We start from the raw sequence: 10,701 nt of genomic DNA on the forward strand, positions 1-10,701 counted from the left end.
TTTTGTTTGATGTAGATAATACTGAAGTCCTAAATAATCTAAACAGCTTCTACAAGAATTTTACACCTGACTACGATGGTAACAGTATATATCTTATTAAAGAATTTGCACGAAATAATGTCGAATTTCTAACAAAATTTATTAATACTTCTTTTTATTCAGCCACATTTCCTGATTCCTTAAAACGAGCAACCATCACTCCGATCTATAAATCTGGAGAGAAAAATTTCCTTTTTAATTACAGACCTATATCGATTCTCCCAATTATTTCTAGAGTTATAGAAAAAATTTTATCATCTAGAATTTATAAATTCCTTAACCTAACAAATTTCTTTGCTGTAAATCAATATGGTTACATAAAAGGACGTGGTACCGAAAACGCTCTATTAAACTTCTCTAAATTTGTTTATAACAGTATTGACAGCTGTAAATTTACCCTGGCCATATTTTTAGACATCTCAAAAGCTTATGACAATGTAAATCACTCAATTCTCATTGAGAAACTCAGTTCTGCTGGAATCAGAGGTAATACATTGAACTGGTTCACTTCATATCTAACCAATCGTAAACAAAGAGTTAAAATTAAAAACACACTAAGTGACTATATCACTATACAGAGAGGAGTCCCCCAAGGATCAAATTTAGCCCCCTTACTTTTTATAATATTCATAAACGACTTATGTAAACTAAATATTCATGGTACTATGATTACTTACGCCGATGATTCAGTTCTTTTATATTCTTCCAACGATCTTAATACACTAACAACTAAAATAAATCAAGACCTGTGCTTAATCAGAAAGTGGTTCCTAGCCAATGATTTAACCCTAAATCTTTCAAAGACTAAAGTCATTCATTTCAACTTAATTTACTCTGAAATTGATTTTAATCTAAAATTCCATAGCCCAATATGTTTGATGAACCTCGACTGCTCCTGCCAAAAAATTCAGCAGGTACAAAATATCAAATATCTAGGACTTAATATTAATAGCAATTTAAAATGGAAACTTCATGCACTAGAAATAGCGAAAAAACTACGTTTTATTGTATATAAATTCTATTATCTGAAACAAAAGGTAACAGCAGAATTTCTGAGAGAAATTTACTATGCCTGGTTTTATTCAATTGTCAATTATGGTATCATCATCTGGGGTGGCGATTACAAGACAAATCTGCTGCCTATTTGTTCTATTCAAAACAGATGTTTTAAAACTATTTACAGTGCTCGTTCTCAAATCTCAATTTATAGAAATTTAAACCTACTCCCCATAAGACATAACGCCATCTACCGAATCATACTCTACATATATCGTAATAAATCAATATGCACTCAAAGAGAGTCCATATCATTGAGAAGACCAAACGAAATTTATCGCATACCCTCATTTAGAAAAGAAATATTTCGCAAACATTTTTACTACCTTGCTCCTAAACTATTTAATGCTTTACCGTTGGTAATGCAGAATATATCTAGGTTTGCATCATTTAAAAAATCCCTTTTTGAATTTCTAATAGCAATAGACGATATAGATGTATATTTTCAATTATAGAAGCGAATTATATTATTATCCATACGCCTGTAGTTGCCTCATATCAATTGTTATTATATCAAATGTGAACTTGTATATCAGAATAATTATTAGAAAAATTTATTTGAAAATTCATTTCATTATTTAACTATTTTTTATTTTTTTTATTTTTATTATAAGTTTTGTGTTATTTTTTTGTTTCTTTCGTCTTTATCTTTAATTAGTTGCTCTGTACAGGCTCAGGCCTCTTGACAACAAATATTGAGATTTCACTGTTTCATGTATTATTTAACTTTGGAAACAAATAAAATTTCTAAAAATTTCTAAATAAAAAAAACACACGCACACATAATACAAGCAAACATTTTGTGGACTCAAGAGGCCTGAAAAGTGTTATACTGTAAAGGAATTAGCAAAGTTAAATAATAGTATCGTTCGAGGAATAAAGGGATGAAAGGATGGACTTTGAAATTATGAATTTCAAAGCCATACCAGCCAGGTGTTATCCAGGTGTTAGGAGTTAGAGTCCCAAAGAATATGGATCATGAAAGAAACCTATAAATTTGGCGCGTAGCACGTAAGGAATACAGAATCGAAGAAGTAGTATAAAAAGTAGCGATAAACAGATCTATAAATATGGGGACTGAAATGAATCGCATAAAGGGTGCAGGACACTATGAAAGAAATCGGTATAAGTTGTATAAGAAGAATATGGTAATAAAATTCAGCGGCCGCGCTCATATTTCAATGATATTTGCAGCTGGTCAGAATTTTGTATACATGTAAAAGCGTGAGAAAGTCCAGGGTTAGAGCAGATGGTATTAGGTGAAAGGAGATTTGCGAATTCCGGGAATAGTTCCCACAGGAACGTCAACCGAACCAAAGGGATAGCAGTAGCCAATGAAACGCATGTCCATAGGAAAATGTTATCCAATAATGTAAAGTGAAGAGAAGTTCGGTAAAGAAAATTTAGAAAAGAAAATCGGAATTAGCGAATGAGATGAAGTTTATGGAATATAGGTAGGAGTAGGCGGATAGCCAAAGAAAAATATATATATGAAGTTTGAGAGATATAGAGGATACTCAGGGAGAGACTAAAAGAGAGATTGAGAGAGACTGAGTGAGTGAGATAGAGAGAGGTTGTGGAAGTCCACAAGATAAGTGTGAGATGGGCAGCTACGCCGTAGTGAAGTTGATCTTCACCGGATTTGGGATTATATTCCTAGTTTTCACCAGCAGCAGCGCAATGGCGAGACACAATGTTGAGATATGTGAAATGAAGGATGCCATCCAAAGATGCTCACACGTGTTATCCAAGGCACAGCATGCGCACTTGCCTGCGACTAGTTGTGCAGTGACCAAACGATGTCAAAATTGTGAACGTGTGTGGAAAAGCTATATATGGTCTCCGCGCACAGCACAAAAACTAATACAACCCCGTCAATTCGTAATGAAGCAGAATCTTACGGTTCCGGGAACTACTAAAATTTTCGAGTGTACAAGAGACGGTTTCCCATGCGGATGCTCCACTAGCACACCATGCAATGGGGCGGCCGAATATTGCCAAGAAATGACGTGTAAAAGCCCAGCGACGTGTTTTTGTGAAATCAAACACGGCAAATCCACTATTTTTCACATAGATGGATTCAATGTTATCGAAGATCCGCGTATAATTTCCTTAACCTTTTGTGATCAACGCGTAGATCATGATAGTGTGCACAAGCGCCATCGCCGCGCTTTGTTAGATCAAGAAGAAGCCATTTTTAATCATAACGGACAATTTATCGAATTTCATGACCCTGTAGTCAGAGTTTCTACATCGGGTGTTTTAATAGTAAGGAAGGAAGGACTAGAAGAAATTGTTCACTTCAATAATTCCGTTAAGCAAGCAGTGGTGCCCGAGAATTTCCTCAGATTTCCGGGACTCCTTCAATTTATATTTGTGGCTGAACAGGGCGGATTAACGATGAGAGAAGAATTACGCATCAATGGTAGAACCATTTGCCGGAAATTGCCCTGTCTTTTCTGTGTAGCGGCCTTTGAACATTTACGATGTTTGCCACCGACCATACAATATACTGTGTATGCGTTGTGTATACTAATGACTTCTATTATGGTCATATATCTCAAAACAGCATTGACGACTGTTCTCACAATTATCAAATCGGTTTTCAGCGTGGTGTACCACACCTATCGCATAATTAGAGGTACAGCGAGATTAACAATGATTGGAGGGGTCCATGTCGGTCGCCGGTTGCGTCACTCCGTTGATCAAACGCAACAATTTTTAAACGGGATTGGAATGCCTAACCAAACCGTGACCCTGTTGGTGCTGTTTGCTTTATTATCGGTAGTATGCTCGCTAGACACCACATGCAATAACCATTTAATAGTGACTTCAACGATTACCGAATGTGAAAATGTGCATGACAAAGACACTTGTAAACTTACCACACACGCCACGATTACCCTCGAGAATTTGAAATTCACCCAGTGTTTGTGGTTCCAAGATGAAAACAAAAATAATATATTTTCTCTAAGTATAAAATTGAACAAGGTCAGGTGTAATTGGAATACCCAGAGACAATACTTCACGTTTCCTACCGAACTGAAAACCGTCGCCCAAGTAGCGTGTCCTCAAAACACTATGTGTGGATGGGGCGAGCATTGTGTTCCAGCTAAAAGTTTTGTTGCGGAAACGACTGAGTCTAAACAATACCCAGGAATAAATAGATGTATAGCGATGGACTCGGGTTCCTCAACATGCACAATCATTGACTCCCAAGGTTGTTTGTTTTATAGAGCCTTCCTAGTCCCTGATCATTTAAGGACTTATGAAGTACGAGCCGTCACGGGATACTCGTGTTTTTATGATTTGGAAATTACAGAGAGCATGAACGCGTCATCTCAAGCGACGGTCACAAATCATGTCATGTCCACGACAAAAGGTGTTAAAATTCATATTCTTGGCGCGTACGATCAACCAACCCAGTTAATGCAAAATTCACTCATAATGCGAGTAGGAAAACAAAGGGAGGCGTATATCGAACATGCAGCTCCAGCAGGAGTACCTCAAGGCAACGCTATTGGACAAATTCAAGCTAACAGTTCGCTAACGAATTCTTTCATCTTCGATGAGAACAGTATACAGTGTAGCGCTTATGAAGAAGTGCTACATTGTCACATGGTGACGTCGGCTCTCCACAGAATGATCGAGAATAAAGTCTCAGCATTACCACGAACTATCGGTTACCACTATTTTTATATTGACGAAAATGAACAGCTAATGTCTGAATTGTTGTTCAGCAAACCTGTCAATGTGCATCTGTCATTCGAAGATTACCACATCGTGATGGAACGGCGTACAGTGTGCCCGAAATTCCATACGGAAGAAATTACAGCAGAAGGTTGTTACTCGTGCAACCCTTTAGCACGATTGACCTTTGTCGCCTATAGTTCGTGTGCCGAAGGGACAGTGTCAGTGAGTTTTCAACGCATCACGGTGGCGACAAGTACTCTACATTTGGGAACTACGCCAGAAAAACAAGTGGTACAGTTCAAAGCAGAAACCAGGTGCATATCGGATAAACTGTGTTTATATGGAAGGACAATTCATACATGTCAACCCCTAACTTTCTGTTTGGAAAATCCCAACCTCGAAATTCTCCACCCGAACTTATCAACTTTGGCCTTTTATGCGAACCATGTATCGCCGAGTCATTGGTTTGCACCATGGACAAATATTACTGCATCTTTTATATCGCAAGGGATGCGATTCCTATTACTCATTATGTTAACTATCTTCCTATTTGTATTCACTTGTTCCACTATGTTATCATTTTGTAAACGATGATATGGTTATACTCATGGAAACAAACACGTGCTATATTTTATATTTATATATTTCAGGAGAATGCAGATATGGTCACCAAATGACTTTCAGAGGATGAAAAAAAAAAATGTCAATATGTCCCTATAATCCTATTTTATGCAGGTGATGGAGAAATATTTTTTGATAATTTTATTTATGTGAGATTGTCTATTTTCTACAAAGTCCAAAAGTTCTCTTTGCAGCTGAATAAGTATAGTGTTTGCGGTTGGACTGTCATAGAGTGGCTCTAATGCATAGAAGATTTTATGCCATGTACCATACCTCATCTTTTATTAAGTTGATGGTGAAATTGATATCATTGCTTGAGTTCATGTTTATTATATATCGGAAATGTTTATACACTGTTTATGTTCAATAACTATTCATATTTCTTCGTGTTTCAATATATTGTAAAAGAAGTGGTGACTTACCCCAACAGTTTTTGGCAGAACCCAAGTAATAGTGTAGTACAGTGAGTAACTATAGTCCTCTTCACAACCCCATATTCTCATAAGTTGATTGTAAAATTAAATTCTTTAAAATTTGCTGTAAGCAAATTTTAGCGTCAGGGGGAGGAATGTTATACTGTAAAGGAATTAGCAAAGTTAAATAATAGTATCGTTCGAGGAATAAAGGGATGAAAGGATGGACTTTGAAATTATGAATTTCAAAGCCATACCAGCCAGGTGTTATCCAGGTGTTAGGAGTTAGAGTCCCAAAGAATATGGATCATGAAAGAAACCTATAAATTTGGCGCGTAGCACGTAAGGAATACAGAATCGAAGAAGTAGTATAAAAAGTAGCGATAAACAGATCTATAAATATGGGGACTGAAATGAATCGCATAAAGGGTGCAGGACACTATGAAAGAAATCGGTATAAGTTGTATAAGAAGAATATGGTAATAAAATTCAGCGGCCGCGCTCATATTTCAATGATATTTGCAGCTGGTCAGAATTTTGTATACATGTAAAAGCGTGAGAAAGTCCAGGGTTAGAGCAGATGGTATTAGGTGAAAGGAGATTTGCGAATTCCGGGAATAGTTCCCACAGGAACGTCAACCGAACCAAAGGGATAGCAGTAGCCAATGAAACGCATGTCCATAGGAAAATGTTATCCAATAATGTAAAGTGAAGAGAAGTTCGGTAAAGAAAATTTAGAAAAGAAAATCGGAATTAGCGAATGAGATGAAGTTTATGGAATATAGGTAGGAGTAGGCGGATAGCCAAAGAAAAATATATATATGAAGTTTGAGAGATACAGAGGATACTCAGGGAGAGACTAAAAGAGAGATTGAGAGAGACTGAGTGAGTGAGATAGAGAGAGGTTGTGGAAGTCCACAAGATAAGTGTGAGATGGGCAGCTACGCCGTAGTGAAGTTGATCTTCACCGGATTTGGGGTAAGTCACACTTCCGACTTTACGAACCATTTATCACTCTCCATGTAAATTGAAATTATGTAATGCACTATCCTAGCTTCTATTTGTAAATCGTATATTTAATGCCCTTATTTATAGTAGCCTAATAATTAAAGAATAATTAACTGTTTTATCTTTGTTTCCTTGGACTTGTCATTTACACGGGCCTGTGGTTATTGACTTAGATTCACTGCGCAATGAATATCTATGGAGCACAAAATTCGTAAGATTATGAATAAAATTCGATCACGGCATTTTGGGATGTTTACATTAGTGGGATGATTAGAATCAATGTTGCAGTAGGGTCACACTCGATATACAATAAAAACGTGAGCTCGTTAACAAAAGTCTTTCCAGGAATTAGTTTTTTTTTTGTTTATAGTTTTTTGTGGGCCGTAAGTTCTGCAACCTCACACCATGCTAGTCTATTGTAGCGTAGACTATAAATATTGCAGCATTTCTACTATTTTACCTCTGAAGCTTAAGTTGGAAACGTGATGGAACTTTCCTTTCTTTCTTTCAAATCGAGCACAACTCAGGTCTATCGCCATGGGCAGTTCACTACCTAGTGAGTTGTGCCGGAGGTGTAGGTGTGTGCGTGCGTGCGCTTAACAGTCTTAGAGGGCCCGGTTATAACGGAGACATTTGTCGTCGAGTCGAACCACTTGTTGATGAAGAAGCAATCTCCACGAAAAATGGCAGTTTAGAGGGCGATTGGGTGGTCGTGGATGAGATGGGGGGGGGGATAGTGATAGTGGTTTAATCATCGGTGATTCTATGGTTAGGGAACTGTGGAACAGAGTGTGTAGGGATTTTCGGAGTTTCGAGCGTTGTTGTCTTCCTGGGGGAAAATTAGCAACGTTCGAGACGTTTTTCATTGTCGAAAGCTCCCCGGGCGAGTAATCCTGTGGGTGGGAACAAATCAGGTAGGAGCGGATATTAGTGAGTCTCTGTCAGAGTACCGGGACTGACTATTATACAGTCAGGAAGGGGGGGGGGTCCAGATGTGGAAGTGATTCCAGTTCTGCCAAGGGTTAGTAGGAGATAGAGTAGGATCCACCGTTTCAATTTAGGCCTGAAGGACATTTGCTCCTCACTTGGGATCACGTTCTTGGAGCTTCCCGCATTTACCGGTAGGTTGCTTCATCGGGATGGGATTCATCGGAATAGGAGGGGGGTCTGAAAGGCCCCCCTCCGATAGGCTTAGGTCAGGTTTTTACTCCCAGACCACATAGACGGGAATGCGGGTTAGTTAATGATGATAGCAACAGTATTGACGGGGCTGACTTGGATGGCTTCTCGATTGACACTAAATTACAGGGAAAATTAAAATGTGTGCTTGCCAGGAGCTTTGATAATAAGAAAGATTTTTTTAGAAACTATGATAGTTGTGGAGGGCCTAGATCTTATAGCCATTACAGAATCTTGGGCAAACGATGGGGATGAATCCTTCTTACACATCTCAGGATAAGATACTTTTTTGAGAAATAGATCTAATAGGAATAGGGGTGGAATGTTGATATACGTGAAATCATGTCTGAAGGCTATAGAGTGTAATGTGCAGAAAAGTGATATCGAAACTATATGGGTTGAGGTTGAAAACGAAAGCTTATTGTTGGGGTTTGTTACAATCCACCGAATGGGGATCCAAACTACATCGCCAAACTCCATGATGAAATTTCTTACATGTGTAAGCGTAAGAGGGTTGTCATACTAGGGGATTTCAATTACTCGGGTATCAATTGGAAGAACTTTTCAGCTAGATATCAATATGAAAGAGACTTAAGTTGGTGCTCGATAATTTTTTGTATCAGAAGGTATCAGAAGCCACTAGGAGTACTTGTATACTTGTATTTTGGATTCAGTTCTCATTAGTGCCGAGGATCTTGTTGAACGTGTTTCGGGGGAGGAGACGAGTTTTCTTCTAGTGATCACCGACGTAGCCTTAGTTTTCTCTGTAACTACTTCTCTTCGGGTAAAGCTGATAACAGAAGAATCGTTCCTTACTTTCGAAGAACTAACTTCGATCTTTTGAGTGAAAGGTTAGTGCTTTCACAGACGGATTGCAATCAGTTGGCGTAGTACGTCAATGGGAAGAATTTAAGGCCAAACTATCCTCTGTTTTGCATGATATCGTATCCCTTGTTGGTAAAAGGCACGTTTGTTTGTCGCAGCCTCTCTGGGTTACTCAAAAAGTGTATAATCTTTATCTTGAAAAGAAAAGGGCATGTAGAGAGTATAAAAGTAGAACAGGTGACTGACAAAATTTACTGAAAAAAGAAGGGCATTGAAGAAGGTGATGAGGGAAAATAAAAAGGAAGTTAGATCCAGGTTGTCAGATAACATTGGAGTTGATCCAAAATCATTTTTCCAGGTATGCCAATAATGGTTGTAAGGGGACAGTTCCCCCCCCCCCCCTCGATAGAAGGATCTAGAATAGAGAACAATGTAGGCATGTGTGACATGAGTCATTTTCAATTACTTTCAATTACGCGTCCGTTTTCAATAGAGAAGGTGATATCCAAAATACGGATGGGCCATGGGGGGGATAAAGTCTTCAACGATGTTCAAGTGGAAGATGTGGATGTCCAAAAACGTCTAAAAAATGTACGTCCAACCAAAGCAAAGCACCTGGAGATCAGATGATATTTATTCTAAGGGAATGTGGTAATGAATCGGTGGGGTCAGACGCACAGATTTACAAGAGTAGCGTTGTGAGGGTATCGTCCCAGAGGATTGGGAGCTTGAGCTTGCCAATGTGGTTCGGATATTTAAAAAGGGTAGTAGAGGCACCGTATCAAATTATAGTCCAGTGAGTTTGACGAGCTTCCTCTCGAAAATTTTGGAAGTTATTATAAATAGGCAATTGGTGAAGTGGATAGACGAGAATAACGTATTGTCGGAAAACCAGCATGGGTTCAGGAAGGGGAAGTCATGTGTAACTAGCCTCCTTTGCTTCTATGATCACGTGACTAAGGCTTTGGGTAACGGCAAAAACGTCGATGTTGTTTATCTGGATTTCCAGAAGGCTTCCAGATCGGGTTCAACATGGTAAACTCTTGAACATGAGATTGCGATTGGGGACAACTTATTGAATTGGATAAAATCGTGGTTGAGAGATAGGTCACAACGGTGTGGTGAAGCAGGAATTTTCGGATTGGACAGGTGTTAAAAGTGAAGTCCCTTAAGACTGCTTCGACAAGGGAACACCAGTATAGTTTAGTAAGGGACAATTTCTGGTTGTGGGTGTCGCAAGGAGTTTTCCCCTAATAGCATTGTTAATAAATGGAATAGCTTACCCCCGGTGGTTGTGAATTCTCACCCAATTGATACATTTAAAAAGTGTACGATAGACATAGTGGGATGAATCGATAAGCTATCCATACTCAGATGAGACAACCATAATTTTTTTATGGGCAGTGTACTATAAACTTATTTATTAGTTGTTTTTTTTTTTTGTGCTTTTATATTGGGTTGCTGTATTTTGGTTATATTTGACATCCATATTTTTTATGGGCATCTTTTTTTCAACCAGCTCGATGGACAATTTGCCTGTGTTGTGGCTTTTGTATTTGTATTTTGCTGGCAAATGAGCTATTTAGCCAAATAACAAGTGTTACTTTCAGCAATGTCGCAAAATTGCGAGCCATAAATTGCCAATGTCACCAACTGAGCCAAGGAAAAGTCACCGAATTTCCCTTTGGGTATTGTGATAGATGTGATAGATATAGAGTAACCATACGTCCCGTATTTCCCGGGACAGTCCCTGTATTTTATATTTTTCTGTCCGTCCCGACTTTTTGTCAAAGGTGTCCCGGTTTTTTACGCGAAGCCTACTTGAATTTTTATTCTTTATTGAAGTCAAAGATTGAAATAATTTTTC

This window comes from Pholcus phalangioides, unplaced genomic scaffold (assembly GCF_987345545.1).
Source record: "Pholcus phalangioides strain wild (caught in Gottingen) unplaced genomic scaffold, Ppha-v1.0 ptg000024l_1, whole genome shotgun sequence".
Lineage (NCBI taxonomy): Eukaryota > Metazoa > Arthropoda > Arachnida > Araneae > Pholcidae > Pholcus > Pholcus phalangioides.